We start from the raw sequence: 18,251 nt of genomic DNA on the forward strand, positions 1-18,251 counted from the left end.
GTCAGTTCAGAAATACGTTAATGATTACAACCTTGACAGTGTGTATCAGATATAAGAACAGAAAGAAACTCTGGAAAATGCTAACAGTGGTTGTTTGTCTTTGGGGGTAGATTTTTCTTGGAGTCTATATTTAATTCCTAAATAAAAGTACGTTTATGTTGCTTTTACAATTTAGAAATATTTTCTAAATTATTCATGAAGAAGAAATACTGAACACTCATACATGCAGCATATAGCGCATTGGTTGTTTGTTCTACCAGAAGCTATTTCCATGTCTCATTGAGAATGGCTGTAACTGTGACAAGGGACAGTATGTTTTATATCTGTCACGTCCTACAAAAATAAACAAGGAGTATAAAGTAATCAAATTTTAATCCTTATTGTGTTGCCACGAGGTAGATAATTACTTATATTTTACTGATGAGGTCACTATAGCTTAGGAAAGTTAAATACTACCAGAGCTTTGCAAAGCTATTAAGAAGAGCTACTGCTTGAACCCCAAGGTTGAAACTCCCAAATCTGTTTTTTAACAAAAAATTGACATATCCGCTCACACCAGGCTGTCTCTTTTTAGAATGAAAATGATATTTCTTAGAACTAAATGGGGGTTCACTTTGGGATGAATGGAAAGAAGATGAATATTGGTTATATGGAGATACTGAAAAAATGTTCTGTTCTCTGGGACTTTTGGATTCTGTACAGGTTGAGGACATAGTTATGGTTATAGATAATAAAGCTATAAAGATAATTGTATAGTATATGACATAGTGACATATGCTATGGAAAAGAAAAAAGTTGGATAAGAAACATTAGTGATACTGTGATTTTGGAAGAGTTGGTACTAGTTTAAATGGATTGTCAGGCCACAAGCTCACTTGAGAATGTGACATTTGAGCAAAGAAAGAAAAGAGGTAAGGGGATGCTGGAGAAGGGAATAGCCAATTCAGAGGCTCTTAGCACAGACAGGGTGTGGTGTGGTCACCCATGAAAACACTTGAACAGAAAGCTGAAAGAGTTTAGAGAGGTGATGTAGAGTTAGAGCTTCTCATCTGAGGCATGAGGATCTCTTAGTTCTTAGTCTGAGTCCATGGATAGAATTCAGGCATCTGTTAATGGAGTTGTGAACAAAAAATTGGGTGGAACAAATTTGGGGGTAGGTGAGGCTTTGCTTCTGAGATGTAAAACAGTTTATCATGCGTAAAAGTGTTAGCAGGCATCTGGTATCAGTGAAGAGATGGGAAAGAGGGTTTCTGAGCCACAAAGGTTGGTGTTTAAAGCTGAGACTGTATGAAATGCTGGATGTTGATGGAGAAGAGAACCAGGACTGATGCCAGAGAACTCTTAATGGGAAGGGATCAAGGTAGAAGTTGGCAAAGCAAAGTAAATATCTAGTAAGTTGGCAAACGTGCTTGGAAAAACATGAGATTATGGAGTCCTGGATGCTAAATGAATTAACTATCTGAAGACCAAGTGAAGTAAGGACTGAAAAATGACCACTGAGTTTAGAAGCATGAAGGATTTTTGAGGGTTTGGCTGGGAGGGGAATGGGGGAAATGCCTAATTTGGAGTAACTTTAAGAGAATGTCAATTGAAACATTATATAGGCAGTTTTGATGGAAGGTTTTGGAAAGGGAACAAAACTGGGATAGTAGTTGATAGAACAAAAGGGATCAAAGGTAAGACTTTGTTTATTTCTAATCAAGATGGAGGGAAAAATCACTTTTTTTTTGCATTAGAGAGATTTCCATAGAAAGGAGAAATTTGGTGTAAGAAGTGGGAACAGAAAGGAGAAATTTGGTCTAAGAAGAGTGTTGTTTTAATATGATACAAGATGAAAGGAATACAGATCCTGTGTACTCGCAAAGGGGATGGCTTTGATAGAAGTGTTGGAAGTCATCTCTAGGACTAGATCCAGAGATAGAGAATGTGGGTATCTATGCTGGGAGGTCAAAAGATGTAGCATTCTTCTGGCTACTTCAGTTTTGTTGGTGGAATAAAGGTGAAAGAATAATAGTAACAACTTAAAGTGCATGTTTTAGTTATATGTGCCTGGTACTTTTTCAAGATTATTATGATGTAATCAACTGTGTGAGGAAGAAGCCATCATTATCCATATTTACAGATGAGAAGGACACATATGATGAAACAATTTCATCCAGGTGTCACTATTTGTGTCAGAGCAGGATTTGAACCAGACATTCTGGTCCAGAATCTCCTTTTACAAATATAACTATACCGATTTACAAATTGATTTTCTACAAGGTAGTACCCATTTCTCTCTCTCTCTTTTTTTTTGCTTTTTGGGTCATACCCGGCAATGTTCAGGGGTTACTCCTGGCTCTGCACTCAGGAATCACTCCTGGCAGTGCTCGGGGACAATATGGAATTCTGGGAATTGACCCCGTCAGACGAGTGCAAGGCAAACGCCCTACCTGCTGTGCTATCGCTCCCACCCCCCATTTCTCATTCTTATCCAGCAATCTCTTGTGTTTTATAAAATGGAAGACTATAGTGTCTGCTTCTGAGGATTAGAGATTAGAGAAGTAACATAAAATGCTTAGCATGGCATCAATAATAGTCAATAAATGTCAACATTAGCAATAGCGGATTGGAGAGCTAATATAAAAGGTAATACATTTGCCTTGCATGTGACTGGCCCCCGTTTGATCTCCAGCACTGCATGTTCCCCTGATCACCTCCATGGTCCTCCAACACTCCCCTTCCAAAAAAAAAAAAACCTGAAAAAAAAATAGCAATAGTGTTAGTAGTGATAGTAGTTATACTATTTTGTGTGTTGGTAATAAGACTCCATGCTCTCAATTACCACTTTTAAACAGCATCGGGTTTTATTATGTTAAATTATTTTTCAAATACAAGGATAAAAAACTGGCATCTCCTGCTACCAGCAAGGTTGAACATTTGTTCATGTGCTTATAGGGCTTGGAAAACAGTGACTCTGACTTTGTATGTCATGACATCTTGTTACCCTGTAACTGAAGCAGTGATCTGTAAAGAGAATCTGTGATTTTTTCCTAAACCCTGTCCCTAGTAATAGTGGATTGGAAAGCTAGTAAAAAGGTAATACACTAGAGCTGTCCTTAGAGCTTACTTGGTCTAAGAACCAAGGGAAATTGAGCACTGTGAGGCTGTATAATCTGATACATTTGAATGCTCACTCAACTGTGCCTTCTCTGTGAATGTGGCCCCAGGAATTGCCTCCATAAAAGGAAATACGTATGACAAGTGGAGAAAGGGGAAGAGTATTGCTAAAGATGGATGGATATAATACTAGCCAGGAGTGAGGTGCGGGATGTCTGTAGGAGGAAGTAGCTGTATAGAGATGAATTGACCACTGATAACAGCTGCCATGGGCAATGCATTTTAGGAAGCCACTAATTGGTGTGGGTTCTCTGGAGAGGACCAGGCTGGAGTCAGATTAGCCCTGTGGAATGCTCTGGGAGGAGTCTGTGCTGCAGGCTGCATCTACAGGAGATGCTCTTCTGGTGATGATGGTAGAAAGCTTAGGTTGGTGAATCATGGTTTTTTTTTTTTGTCCTTATAGAATATTTTTTCTGAGTTGAGGGAGTATCATTGGACTTTGAGAGGAGATTTTATATTCCACCTTTCTGGGCTCAAATCCCAACTGTTTTCTATATTATCTCTGAAAGTGGGCAAGTACAAAGTCTGTGTCTTGGGTTTTTTAAATCTCTAATATGGGGGTGAAAATAATATATCTTACATAAAGCAGTATTAAGACTTAATATTTCATCTAATGTACATTGTTCACATCTGAAATTTATGTGTTTTACAAGTGATACTTTATAATGGAGAGCATTTCTTTTTTTCTTAAATAACTGATGTGTCTTAGCATCAATGGTGCCTTGGATTTGAGGAAATGTGTTTAGTAAAGCATTGAACATGTAGAATGTTCTACACAAGTATTAGCATTTAGTTTTATAACCACAGCCAATCCTGCTGACACCATAAGACCCACAGAAAACATTTATTGGGGATGGAGAGATAGTATAGTGGATTGGGCACTTGCCTTGCATGCCATCAACACTGGTTCCATGCCTGGCATCACCACTCCTGAATCTTCCAAGGGTGATCCCAGAACACAGACAGGAATAAGCCCTAAGCACTAGCTAGATATGGCTCCCCCCCCAAAAAAAATTAAAAGGAATATATTCATTGCAACCCATTTTTTTAAAAAATGAGAATTCTTAAAAGCAAAACAAATACGAAAGAAAACATCAGAAAACTGGCATAGACTCCTGTGATTTTCATCCTTTGGGATTGCAGGTAAGGAGTGTGTGACTTTCAAGACTACTTAACCATTACCTCAGTCATAAACTCTTTCCTGGAGGGGCCACATGGAGAACCCTCTTCATGTTCCAGCCTTTCCTCCCTTCCAGTGGCATTCCTTTCCATTTTAGTCATCTAATACTGTGTTTACACTGGGGCCATCTGTTTGCTCAAGAGAGCGTTCACGTTGAAGTGATAAAACATCCCAGTTTCTCTCCACCCCTTTTTATCATTCCATCTTTCTTTCTAAGTTCTCCATATCTTCCTCTGGTGCTTGATTCCAAACATCCTTCTCTTTGTCTCTTATGTGGATCCTTCATTCTCAGGGCACTGACATTGTGTGATTCAGCCATGCCTCTGTCATGTTCTTGACATTGTCTTCCATTTCCTTCCCACTGATTTTCCTTCTAGCTACCTGACACACCCCCAGCACTGGACAGATCCAAGTGTTGGTCTCTTCTCACTGCACGGTAGCAGCTGCTGAGAACCAGACAACACTAGGGTTGGGACACTGGGACTTGGGATTTCTAATTACAAGATGGAAAGTGTTCACTTCTGTCCATGAACTCTAATTGCGTGCTTGTACTTAGCAGCAACATTTTTTTTTCCCTTCTGGGTCACACCCGGAGATGCTCAGGAGTTACTCCTGGCTCATGCACTCAGGAATTACTCCTGGTGGTGTTGGGGGACCATATGGGATGCCAGAAATTGAACCCGGTTCTGCCACGTGCAAGGAAAATGCCCTACCCGCTGTACTATCGCTCTGGCCCCCTTAGCAGCAAAAATTTTTTAAAAAAATTTTTATTAGTGAAACACCAGTTGTAGATTTACAAATTTTTGTGCTTGGGTTTCGATTATACAATGATCAAATACCCATCCCTCCACCAGTGCCCATTTTCCACCACCTTGGATCCCAGTATCCCTCCCACACCCATCCCCCCCATTCCACCCTGCCTCTGTGGCAGGGCATTCCCTTTTGTTCTTTCTCTCCTTTTGGGTGTTGTGGTCTGCAAAAGAGGCATTGAGTGGCAATCATGTTCAGTCCATACTCTACTTTCAACATGAATCTCCCCTCCTGGGAGCATCCTCCAAACACCCTTTATTTGGTGAGCAGCAACATTTTAACAAATATTTTCCACCCCACTCAGAAAATTTTACTTCTTTGCCTGTTCTCTCTAACTCTGAATTCTTGACCCTCATTTAAAAGTCATAAAGAGCTTCAAAGTATGTTGGAAAATACATAAGAAGTCGTCAGAAACCCGGGCTTTGCCAAACAGCCATGTTTATTTATTTTTTTAATCATAAAATATGTTGTTATCTGCATATTGATCTGGGGCTCTCTCTCATAAAGCCATTGAATCATCTTATTGGAGTATTTGTTTCTTCCTGTGTGCTTTGAGGGAGTGGCAGAGAGGGATTGGGCTAAGTGACGTATTGAGATGATGGGATTTTCAGCTTTATATTTTATGTGGATTATTATCAAAAGGGGCTGGAGCAATAGCACAGCGGGTATGGCGTTTGCCTTGCATGCGGCCGATCTGAGTTCGATTCCTCTGTCCCTCTCAGAGATCCCGGCAAGCTACCAAGAGTATTCCGTCTGCTCGGCAGAGCCTGACAAGCTCCCTGTGGCATATTCAATTTGCCAAAAACAGTAACAACACGTCTCACAATGGAGACGTTACTGGTATCCACTTGAACAAATTGATGAACAACAGGATGGTAGTGCTACAGTATTATTATCAAGAGTTTTTATTTGTAGTTTTATTTATTTTCAGGAACTGCATTGTTCTGTTTTTTCAAATATCATTTTTGGCATTGGAGAAATAGTAAAGTACGTACAGCACTTGCTTTGCATACAGCAAACTCAGGTTCCATTTGTGGCACCAGATATGATCCCCTGAGCATCTCCAGGAGTGATCCTTGAGTACCACTGTGTTTCAAAAGCTGAAAAATAATTTTTTAAAGATAAAAATCATAGAGGAAATAGGAACATTTTCACTTGGGATGGCAAAGTCATTTATTTACCATTTTGTTATTTTTGAACATATGAATATGTTTCTCTGGGGTCAGGCTATCATTTTGTCAATGGTAGGAAATAAAACTTCAGTAATAGCTTGTTTCTTTGGGATAGTTTATCAAAACTCAGCCCTGAACCTCAGAATGAGGCTCTTGAGGAAGAAGCCTGGGTCTTCTAACTGGATCAACTGTAAAGTATCTGTAGGAGTGTGGGATTGTAAAACCTGCAGTATGACTGCTGGAATAAACTGAATTTGGCTATGAAACAAGCTGATAGTATTCACTAATTGCCTAGGAAGGGTGCATTTCAGGGAATGTAACTGTAAACTGGCAGGATCCTTTCAGATTTGCAAAGTGGTGTTTTCTCCAAAATCATGTTTTTTCCCCCTCTCTCCTCAACCTCCCATCTGACATTACTTCTATGCATACCTAACATTTGAGCATTGTTTCTGGATGCTATAACGTCAGGGGAACTGCAGGCGGGCAAGGAAGGAGCCGATTCTTATATACTTAGTCTTGGTTCAATGTATAATTAACTTTTGTAGCCTCGGTAGGTTAGATTAGAGGAAAGCTTCACGTCAGCAGTGAATGGAGGAGCATTCTTGTCACTGAATTGTTGTGTCGCTCTCTGGCGTCACCAGGCTACATTGTTTGGGAGCAGCAATCACACACACTGGAGTGCACAGCCTTGGCTTGTTATCTGAATCATGAGGAGAACCATTGCAAATCCCAGGGCTCAACGTGCTTCTCATGCCAAGTAAATCTGGCTCGAATCCATGCATCAGTAGCTTTAAACCTCCCCAAGGTGATTCTGATCTGTAGCCAAGCCTGGGAACTGCAGGCTTCCTTGGGGGATTACATTGGTGGCTGATGAAAGGTTTCGCTTTCACAGGTGAGCATGTTTCTTTGCAGATTTTAACCTCAGTAGCATGGTGGCCAAATCAGGTAATTGGTTGCATATGAGTGATTTTTCAGACATGTGTTGTTATAACCGTTGAGCAGTGACTGCATTTGGCCTGTGAATCGCGGCTCCACATACTGTGATCAGGCGCATTCCTGGTAGGGAGGAGTGATGGGAGGTATTTTGTGCTTCCATTACACCCTATCCACTGTGAAATTTGGATTATTGACTACTTCATAATTTGTTTCAACAAGAAATTATCTCAAAAGTTTCAATTACTGGGGGTAGAGGGACAAAGCTGCAAATACTATAAAGTGAAAACAATAATCTTTAGAAGACTTTAACAAAAGCTTTTAAACTGAAAAGTCTGGAACCGTTGATTCTAAGTAAAAGATTCTGGTAATGATGGTTTCCTCTAGTTTCTAAAACTTCCTGGTCTCTTGTATATACCAGTAGTTCAAAACTTTTTCCCAACCGTGGACTCCTTCTGAAGTTATTTCCTATAATGCCTCCTGTCCTACTGGCTGGTCCTCTGGATTTATGCCATGGTGCTCTCCACTTAAAATTTTCACATGTGACACCCCTTGGGGATTCATAGGGGATCATGTGCCCCCTGGTTGAGAAATGGTGGTGTACAGTGCCTAAAAAGAATGCCTACAGAGGGGCTGGAGCAATAGCATAGCGGGTAGGGCATTTGCCTTGCAGGTGGCCAACCCGGGTTCGATTTCCTGCATCCCAGATGGTCTGTCAAGCACCTGAGGAGTAATTCCTGAGTGCATGAGTCAGGAGTAACCCCTGGGCTGGAGCGATAGCACAGCAGGTAGGGCGTTTGCCTTGCACGCAGCCGAGATGCTCAGTTAAATAGGAACTTCAGATAAACAGTGATTTAGTATTAGTATATCCCCAATACTGCATAAGACATTAAGGCTTGCTTATACTAAAAAGAACTGCTGCTGATCTGAAGTTCCTGTTTAACTGAGCATTCTATGCTTTAATTTCTTAATCTGATAATCCTGTAAGAATTATAGTCTGGATTAGAGTGGGCAAGAGCACTGACTCATTTACAAATCAGTTATTAAATTCTGAATGGTTAAAATAATGTGATTTAAGACCTTAGCCTTGTGGCCCTCAGGCCTAGCGGCAGATGGGTGTATTTTGCTGTGTTCTGGAGTACTTTTCCACCAGGTGGGAGACTCAAGTGTCTTGTCTCCCTTAGAAACCTGGGCAGGTGGCCTGGCCTCCCAGGTACTTGTCTGGCCTGCTTTACTAGAAAATTCCACTCCCATTCAAGTTAAAGCTGGCTGACTTTCACTTGCCTCTCCAGAGACTGACCTTCACCAGTCTGTGCTGAGGTTCGTGTTCTTGGTCTTACATAAAGGACTGGCATTTTTGATTCGAAACACAAGCTAAGGAGCAGGGAGCTTCTGTTAGTTTTTAGGCAAACCATCTAATGCTTCCATGCACCACGCGAAGGACGCATTACTTTGCATTCTAGTGCTTGCTTTACTTATACTGTTCCAGGCAGGCGCTTTCTCTCATGGACCATAAAACTAAGCTCAGTTGTGCCTTGCTTCAGATACTGTCACTCTAGCCACATTTCTCCTCCTTTCCTTTTTTCATTTGTAGGGGCCATACCCAGGGATCCCCTGGGCTACACCTGGTGCTTCTTGAGGTGTATGTGTGTGTGTGTGGGGGGGGGGTGGGTGGGAGGGTTAGGTATGTGGTGTGCTAGGATGGAATCTTGCTTCTGTGTCTTCAACCACTGGCTACATAGCCAGGACCCCCAAAATAGTTCTAAAAATCAAGAATGAGGAGCCAGGAAATTAGCTAACTGAGCTGAACACAGACAGGCATGCAGGAGTCCCAGGCTCCAACCTAAGCACAACCAGGGGTTGGTCCCCCAAGCACTGAGCTGGGGGTAGTCTGAGCGCCAGCTTTCTGGGTTGCCAAGGTTGGACACTTTTGCACTGAACCATCCCTGGGCTCTTGAATATTTTTCTTTAATCTGCATTTTAAAAAAAAAGTCTGTTCTTTCCCCACGACTTCAGTGCTATCTGAGATCACACATTTCCTTTCCATATGTGCGGACTCTGTTTACAGCCTTTTCTGCTTTATTTCAGTGTCTGCTGTGTAATCCCTGTACCACTGCCAGGGTTTTAACAATTTTGCTTATCTTTCCCTGGTTCCAGGCTGAATTTTAATTAATTATTCAGTGTTTTCTGTTATTCAGAAATTCTTGCCAGAGTTTATCCAGCTTTTCATTTTAATGCCGGCTTTCCACATTTTTATAATTCTAAGTTTGGATGTTTTGGGGCCACACTCAGCTGTACTTCTGAGTACTATACTCAGGGATCACTCCTGGTGGTGCTGGGGGACCATTACGTGGTGCCTGGGATCAAACCTGGAATGGCTGCATGCAAGACAAGTGCCTTCCCCCCCTCTCCTATCTCTCTAGTTCAAATAATTATGATTTTTTTATCACAATCTGTTTTTCTTGTTTTCATAATTTTCTGCTAACTTATTTTTTTCATAATAATGTTTGTTTTTCTTTCCTCTGGTTAAGGATTCTAAACTTGACAGAAATTTAAAATTTGTATTGTTATTTTATATTTTAATTTTGGATTTTTCCATCTGTTTAGATATTTAGGTTTCTTTATGTGTATTTTAAGTTTGCTTTGAAGGTTCTGATATATAAATCCAATAAGATATCCTTTATACTCGTCTATTTTGCAGTTGTGTCACCTGGTCCTTAGAGGACACTCTCCTTCCCCTACACACACCACTACCACCACCACCACACACCCAGAGCAGCTGGGGCTCTTATAATGGCAGTGAGGGTTCCCCAACTGAAAAGGTGATAGGGTTTATTCAGCTCCAGAGCTTCTCCTCTTAATGCAGGCATTAAAGCCAGATGTATCCCCAACACACCCTATTTAAGCCCCAGGAAGCTCCTGAGAGCTACTCCTTGGAGTCTGGTTCCATGTGGCATCCCTTTCCCTCCCTTTTTCTAAAAGCAGCATTTCTTCCCCAAGATGACCCCTTTCAGTCCTTGTCCTGCAGTAATGTGACCCAAACAGTCCTGCCCAAGGGTACTCCTGGGGTACCAAGAGCCCAAAATACCACCCAGTTCATTGTTCCCTTTCTCTTTTTCTGAGATGTCATTATGTTTTGGTACTTATCTGCAACTTTGGTACTTATCTGCAGCTTTTCACTTGCTTTCTATTTTAGATCTCATTGTTTTGCAGGCTTCAAAGAGAATGAGAAACTATAGGCCTAAAGTCTGTCTGGGTCGCATAACTTTCTGAAAATATACCCCTGTTATTCTTCTCAATTATCTCTCAGATCCTACCAAGCCATCTTCCACTGGGAGGTATTTCATAGCTTTTCCTAGCTCTCCTCACCTTACCTGTTCATCCCTACCAATCCTCCCCGGGTTACTGTTCCACTTGGGAATATTGTGGCTGCCACCTACTGGCAGATGTCATTCCTTTCTGTTTTTGCCTAAACTATTTTTTTTTTTTTTTCTGTTTTTGCCTGTTCTGTGTTTTTGTTTTTGTTTTTTCTTTTTGGGTCACACCTGGCGATGCACAGGGGTTACTCCTGGCTCATGCACTCAGGAATTACTCCTGGTGGTGCTGGGGGGACCATATGGGATGCTGGGAATCAAACCCGGGTTGGCCACATGCAAGGCAAACACCCTACCCCCTGAGCTATCACTCCAGCCCCAATTCTGTGGTTCTTAAAATGACAGAACTAGAGAGGGGAAGAAAATTTTTTAAAACCCTGTGTTCATGGGTTTCTAAACTTACTTGAACATTTGAACAGAACAGAAAATAAGGGTAAGAGAAGAGAACACACTAAAAAGGCATGCTTTCCACAGACTGTCAATGAGAATTAGATTGAATGGCTACTTTCTTGGCTTATACTATCTATCAAATGATGGCTGAATACTTGGGAATCAAGGTGGAAGTCAAGAGTCAGAACTTGAATTTGCTGATCTTTGTACTGTTTTACACTATCACTCTAGGACATATTCTGTTTTTTAAGTTCTTTATTATTTCTTTTGAGCATTAAAGGATATAAATAAGTGGATTCCTTCTACCTACTTATCCTCTTTAAGTTATAATCTGTCTACATAAGTTGTTGAGACTCCATTGCAATTACTTAAAGCCTCTAAAATGGTGTGAACCTTCACATGGTAAACCTGACTATAAATGTTACTTATTCATCAACCCTTGCTTCAATAATGCTGTGTAACAAGTCAAGCAAAACCCAGTAGTTTCATTAGCAGCACTTGTTTTCTTTTTTTAAAAAAATTATTTTATAAGATAGTTCACAATATTTTATTATGTTTAATATTCAAACACCAATCCCACCACCATTACACCTTCCCACCGTCATATTTGGGATGTTTCCATCCCAAACCCCAAGCCCTATCCCAACCGAAATAATATATTTTGTATTGTCTGTTATGAAAAAACACTGAAAATGCTACAAAAAAGTATCCATAGAGAAAACAGTGTGAAGATTGTTCTATTTTGGCAGGGGCCATTAAGACATTCTTTAGGATATCACTAACATGTTAAGGGTTGAGTGATATGAACCTTTGTATAAATATATATGAAAATATGTATATATGTCTATATATATCTTTCCCTCTATGATTGGTTATCTACTATTTGAACCCCATCAAATCTGGTGTGGTACTCTTGGGTAATGGGTAGGGAGTGCCTTTTTGTGTGTCACGTGGCTGCGTGGTCCAGGAATTATTCACTCATGGGTGAGGCTCCGACGGAGCGTGTGTGGAGCGGCCTTGAGCATGGCAGCGATTGGGTTGTGGAGGTTTTTGGCTGCCAGGGCTGGGTCTCTTGGGCTGGGGAGGGCTCTCACCCGCCCCCCTCTGGGGCGATCCGAGTGAAACAGCCTGGCACGGGGTCTTGTGGCATGGTTATGATGGGTGTCATGTTGCACCTTTCTGGGAGAAAAAGCTGTGTGATCAGCAAGTAGTTATTGACATAGGTGTAAAGGGCAGCAGCACTTCTACTGACCTGGGTTGGACTCTTGTTCAGGCTGTATGTAATATGGATCACCCGTCTATAGCCAGGATTGAGGTCTGTACCATGTGCCTTTCTCTGGAATCCAGGATGAGAAGTGGTGACCTAGGGGTATGTCTTAAGGTCACAAAACAGCAGGAGTGCAGAAGGCAAGCCAAACACTGGAAGCACATTTACATCCTCTTCTTACATCATGCCTGTTTAAATTCAACAACCAAAGCCAAGCGCCTTAGCAGTATCTTATACCCCAAGCAAAAAGGGAGTCAAGATGTATTTTCAGAACAGTTTCTGCCTCCGCATAGAAATTAATCAAATCAAGTACTTTAAGGAAACAAAGACTTAGTGTGCCTAAAAGCCAAAGGATTCTTAGACATTTTATAGAGATATACATTTGAAATACTGTGTATGTGTGACCTCTGCAATTTTATTAGGTCATCAGTTTTCCCATTTACATTGACTATAGTTTTGAAAGTGGTGACAAGTGAAAGGTTGATAGGAGACTAGTGTATAAGGTGATTTTTGCTGACCCTTCATCTTCATTACATTTTTTTGACAAATGCACATAGATATGGTATCAAACATCCTTTTTCCTTTTGCCCAGGAAGCTTTGGTTGTGCCTGATGTCAGTGTGACACCTCTTTCATGGCAAGGTGTCCAGGTGTCTTTGAGTGTCTAGATGCTTGCTCCTTGAACCCCACTCCATGGAAGCATTTGTGAATGCTGATGGCTTGTTCTCTGCTCTCTACCTTGATGATGGTTCAGTGACTTTTTAGTCTCATCACATTTCTTAGGGGTAGCCATTCTGTAAAGCTCAGATGAGAATAGACTGAAAACACTGTAAGGCTAGAAATGTGTTCATTTTGCTTAGTTTTATGCCTGACTTTTTTTTTTTAATGGAAACTATCCATTTCCTTTATCTACATATCTAGAAAAGATAATGAGATTCATTGATTAGTTTCTTAATCTTCTACACAGTCTTATGTTTTTTTGAAAAAGCAGGATGGCTCCGCACTCAAACCTTGATTTAGTTGCAAGATTAATGACATCCCAAGGGGAGCATATAAGAGGGTATGAAAGTTTTCATTATTACTATAATAAGACTTACCAGGAGAACTAAGCATGGCTGGCAGATACCTTGAGAGAGGGAGGTATAAGGCTTGGTTTGGGGAATTTGGTGAAATGGAGTAAGTCATATTAAAAATTCTGTATAGTCATGTTGAATCTGTGTCTCCCTAGAGGGTAGGGCCAAATTGCAGAGGTGTTGAGTGATTGGATCGGATTTCTTGGCAGTGTCATAGATTTTCTAATCCAATTGTTCTGGTGTTTGGACCCAGAGAAAATTATGGGTGAGCTTTAAGAGCTTTCAGGAGCTGAATCTTTGGACTTTTAGTAAATAATGATGACAGCAGAAGATATATTAGGCAGAGGCTTTACCTGCAACACTTGTTTGATGGTACCCAACTTCTTTTCCTGCCCTCACTGATGAAGCCTCTGCTCTGGCAGCCACCAAGGCAGCTTTGCCTTTCCCTAGCAGTATAGTTTACTGTGAACTGTGTTACCTGCAGTCACCTGGTGAGGAAACAGAGGGCCAATGTGTACTAGCACCATAAGCTTGTTGAATCAGAGAACTAAACTCTGACTTTATTCTTTTATTTTCTGAGATTTAAAACAAAACAAAACAAAACAAAACAAAAAACCTATCTTGCAGAAGCTTAGGGCTGAATAAGGCTTAAACATTTGTCATCATATGGGTTGGGGCTCGACATTTGACAAGATTCACACTTATGAAATCATTAGTTACTTTTAAATCAAAAGATTGTTTTGGGTGGCTGGAGCAATAGCACAGTGGGTAGGGTGTTTGCCTTGCACACGGCCCATCTAGCTTCAATTCCCAGCATCCCATATGGTCCCCTGAGCACCGCTGGGAGTAATTCCTGAGTGCAGAGCCAGAGTAACCCCTGTGCATTGCCGGGTGTGACGAAAAAGAAAAAAAAATAAAGATTGTTTTGGACCTATAGACTATTTGATGTGAGAAAATTACTATAACTGGAGCAGTCTTTTTGTATGGGGGAACGGGGGAACTGGGGATTGAACCCAGGATTTCACACACATGCAAAACATGTGCTCTACCACCAAACCATATCCCCAGCCACAGGACAGTCTTTTTTCAACCCTTCTTTTAGTGTTGGGTTACATATAGAAGATGGTATAAAACATGTAGAATATTTTTTGGTTGAAAGCTCCTCTACCACTGTCTTTTTATAATATAACTCATACTGCTTCTCCTGGGTACTATCATTATTTTGATGTTTATTAATTATTTTATTATTATTATTATTATTATCATCATCATCTCGTTTTTAGGGTTAGAAAGCAATGGGGCTGGAGCCATAGCACAGCTGTAGGGCATTCACCTTGCAAGTGGCCGACCCGGGTTCGATTCCTCCGCCCCTCTCAGAGAGCCTGGCAAGCTCCCCGTGACATATTCCATATGCCAAACACATTAACAAGTCTCACAATGGAGATGTTACTAGGCCCGCTCAAGAAAATCGATGAGCAATGGGAGGACAGTGACAGTTTATTATTATTATTATCTTTCCTTTGTACTTAAGTTTTATTTGTACTTATGATTAGGGGGGAGGGGGACAGGATTAGCTTTTAATTCTATTGAAAATGCCCATTTTCCCATAGTAACTGAACTACTTTTACTCCTGTCACAGTATTTGAATTTCTTTTATTCCACTTCTTTACCCATAGAAGAAGTAGTCCTGATTATTAATCAGAACGAACATCTTCTAATATATTTGCTGGTTCTTTATATGTTCTTCTTTTAGAGTGCCTTCCTACCCTACTTTTCATTTTGAATAGCTCTGTAGGAATGATTTGAGACACTTATACACTATCTTAGCCATTGTTTTTCAAGTTCATTTATCTGCTGTATCTTTCGGATTTTTCTAAATATGCATTTACAGTGAATCATTATTTCCTTTCCCATTTGATGTGTAAATGTGTGTGAGCATAGGTTCCTCCCCTGAAACCCATAGGAAAATGATGAGTAGAAGTGATATTAACACATCTAGTCTTATTCTATGCTGGGTCTTCTAAGGACAATATTTATGTAAAATATTTAGATAGATTTAAAAACATGAACACAATAAACTTTTTTTTTTTGGGTCATACCCAATGATGCACAGGGGTTACTCCTGGCTCATGTTCTCAGGAATTACTCCTGGTGGTGCTGAGGGGACCATATGGGATGCTGGGAATCGAAACCTGGTGGCTGCATGCAAGGCAAAGGCCTTACCCACTGTGATAGCACTCCAGTCCCATACTGCCAAAACAAACTGCCCTCCCGTTGTTCATCGATTTGCTCGAGCGGGCCCAGTAACGTCTCCATTGTGAGACTTCTTGTTACTGTGTTTGGCATATTGAATACTCTTGGTAGCTTGCCAGGCTCTCCAAGAGGGGCGGAGGAATCAAACCCGGCTCAGCCGGGCTGGCTGTGCGCAAGGCAAATGCCCTACTGCTGTGCTATCACTCCAGCCCCATAATAACCTATTTTTTGATTCAGTATATGAATCTGACATTTAGCCCATGTGTATATTCATATAACCATCCCCTAATCAGGGTAGAGAATAGTCTCATTGCCCCAAACTTTTCTGTGTGCTGCCCCTTTGTGGTTAAACCTTCCTCCGTCTCGAACATTCTGTACTAATCTGCTGCCCTGATCTATTGTCACTGTGGTTTGGTCTTTTATAGAATGTATAGAAAAGGAATTTAATAAATCTCATTCTAACAATACTTATAAATTAGAACAATACTTACTCTTTTCTGTGTCTGTGAGAGGCATGGTAGTTTTTATTGAAATTTATTTAGAAAGGTCTGAGGATAGAAAAAGAGTAAAGTTATGTATTTGGGAGAGAAGACAGATTTCTCCAAAGTAAGCGAGCAAAGAAATAGAGACAAGCACTCAAGACACATCTTCAGGGGAGAAAATGGGCTTAAAAACAAATAAGCTCCAATACTTATTCGTTACAGTCAATTTTCTTCACTCTGCGTGGTCTTTCAGATTCATTATTTGTATGGTGATGCATCTATATTGCTCAGTCCTTATTGTTGTGTAACTGTCTATTCTACAGGCATGCCATAATTTAAGCATTTTTTTTTCTGTTCAGTTATGCATGATTTCAATTCTGCAGCGTGTTCACCTTCTTTGACCCACTACCTCACTTCTCACTGATTTCTTCCTCTGCAATGTAGATATTATGGCATGCACATCAGGGCTGTTGTACAAAGGGCTATATATACTCACATCCTCTGCACTATATATGTGTGTGTGTAAGTGTATAAATTTATATGAAGTAAATAACACCTAATCTATAGTTCAGTGTTCAGTAAATAGCTGTTTTCATTGTCTCCATCCAGTACTAGAAAAAAAGTCTTGTGGTGTAAAGGGACATGGCAAACATGAGGAATAGTTAAAAAGCATTATGTTATAGTATAGTAGTAGTTCAGGAGAAGATATAGAGAAGTGGTGTGTAGTGCCAGCTCATTAAAGTCTCAGAGGCTACACGTGGAAGTTGTGATTTTACTCAAAGTGTGGTGGAAAGGATGAGAGTTGATGTGATTTATATTTTAATAGATCACTCTGGCTGCCATGAAATCATCCAAACAGGGCGTGGTGGTGGCGGTAAAGACTAGTAGTTTTAGATGACTGCTGTGATCTAGGAGGAAGATGGTGTTGATTTGAATCATAGTGGTCACTCTGATTTGATTAAGTCTGATTGTAGAACCCACAGTGCTTTGTTGATGAATTTATCACGCAGTGCAGGGCATTTGTTCTAAAACCAGTGGTGGGCTTAGTCATTCTCAGCAACAGCAACTCTCCTATCCAGTTTATTTATGCAAGAAATAAATCCACTTTAAATCCTCATCCACTTCCTAACTTAAACTAAACATTCATGCCAGGGTTCTCAAATTCACTTTTAGAAATAGCCTATCTTTTCAAAGACATTTTATTTATTTGGGAGAATAAAGGAGTGTGAGTCACGCCATTGTTGTTCCAGTGCTTCTTCAGGCTGTGCTCAGGAGATGCAGCTGGGGTCATCCACATGCAAGGCCAGCACCATAACCCCTGTGCTATCTGTCCCTTTACACTTTTAAATGACATATAATTGACTTTCTCATATTTACAATCCCAAATGCATTTGTTAAAAACAAAACAAAACAAAAAAACCAAAGCAGAAACCCAGTTTATTCCACTCCTCCACTCCGCTGACCTCCCCTCCCCCACGCGCACACACACACACACACACACACACACACACACACACTATGTTTTCTTAGAGCATTTTGTTTCGTGGTTATGTACAGGATCTAGACTTTTGGGTTCCCACGTAACAAGCCTCTTGCTGCAACGTCTTGGCTGCTCTGTGATTAGGCAGCAGTATGGCTGTTTTAGTGGTTGGCTTGAGTTCCTGTGCAGATTTGGGACTTGTTATTGGAATAAACATCATTAAACTCATGCTAAAATTGGACCAGAAATTTATTTTTGTCCTCCTTTCAACCTTAACTCACCCTAGACACACTCATTCAAATGACAAGCTCTCTGAAGGATCTAAAGATTAAAATCAGCTCTTGGTGCTTAGCCTTGCATTCAAATGGAGATTCTTTCTTGAATGCTAAGTTAAAAATAGAGTTCTCTGATCTCACTTAGAACATTTTCTTTTATTTCCTGTGTGTCTGCTCCTAATACATCTGTATTTGTTCTCTGTGGGGCCTTAGCTTTCAGTTCCTCCTTAAAGACAAAATCTGACTCCTGACCCAGTCCTTACCTGGAGCATAATATTTTTTTTTTCGTTAAATCATTATTGTTTTATTGTACTTTCTCAAATCCTATGTGACATATTTTTTTTTTAATTTTGATTAGTGAAACACCATGAGGTACAGTTGTAGACTTACAAATTTTTGTGCTT

General features: G+C 40.5%; 1 protein-coding gene across 2 annotated transcripts in view; it reads left to right on the plus strand.

The window, feature by feature from the left end:
* FMN1 (formin 1) overlaps nucleotides 1–18,251 on the plus strand; it is a 443,955-nt gene that overhangs the window by 140,498 nt on the left and 285,206 nt on the right. The gene's annotated exons all lie outside the window — the stretch shown is intronic.

Source organism: Sorex fumeus, unplaced genomic scaffold (assembly GCF_029834395.1).
Source record: "Sorex fumeus unplaced genomic scaffold, SorFum_2.1 ptg000098l, whole genome shotgun sequence".
Classification (NCBI taxonomy): Eukaryota; Metazoa; Chordata; class Mammalia; order Eulipotyphla; family Soricidae; genus Sorex; species Sorex fumeus.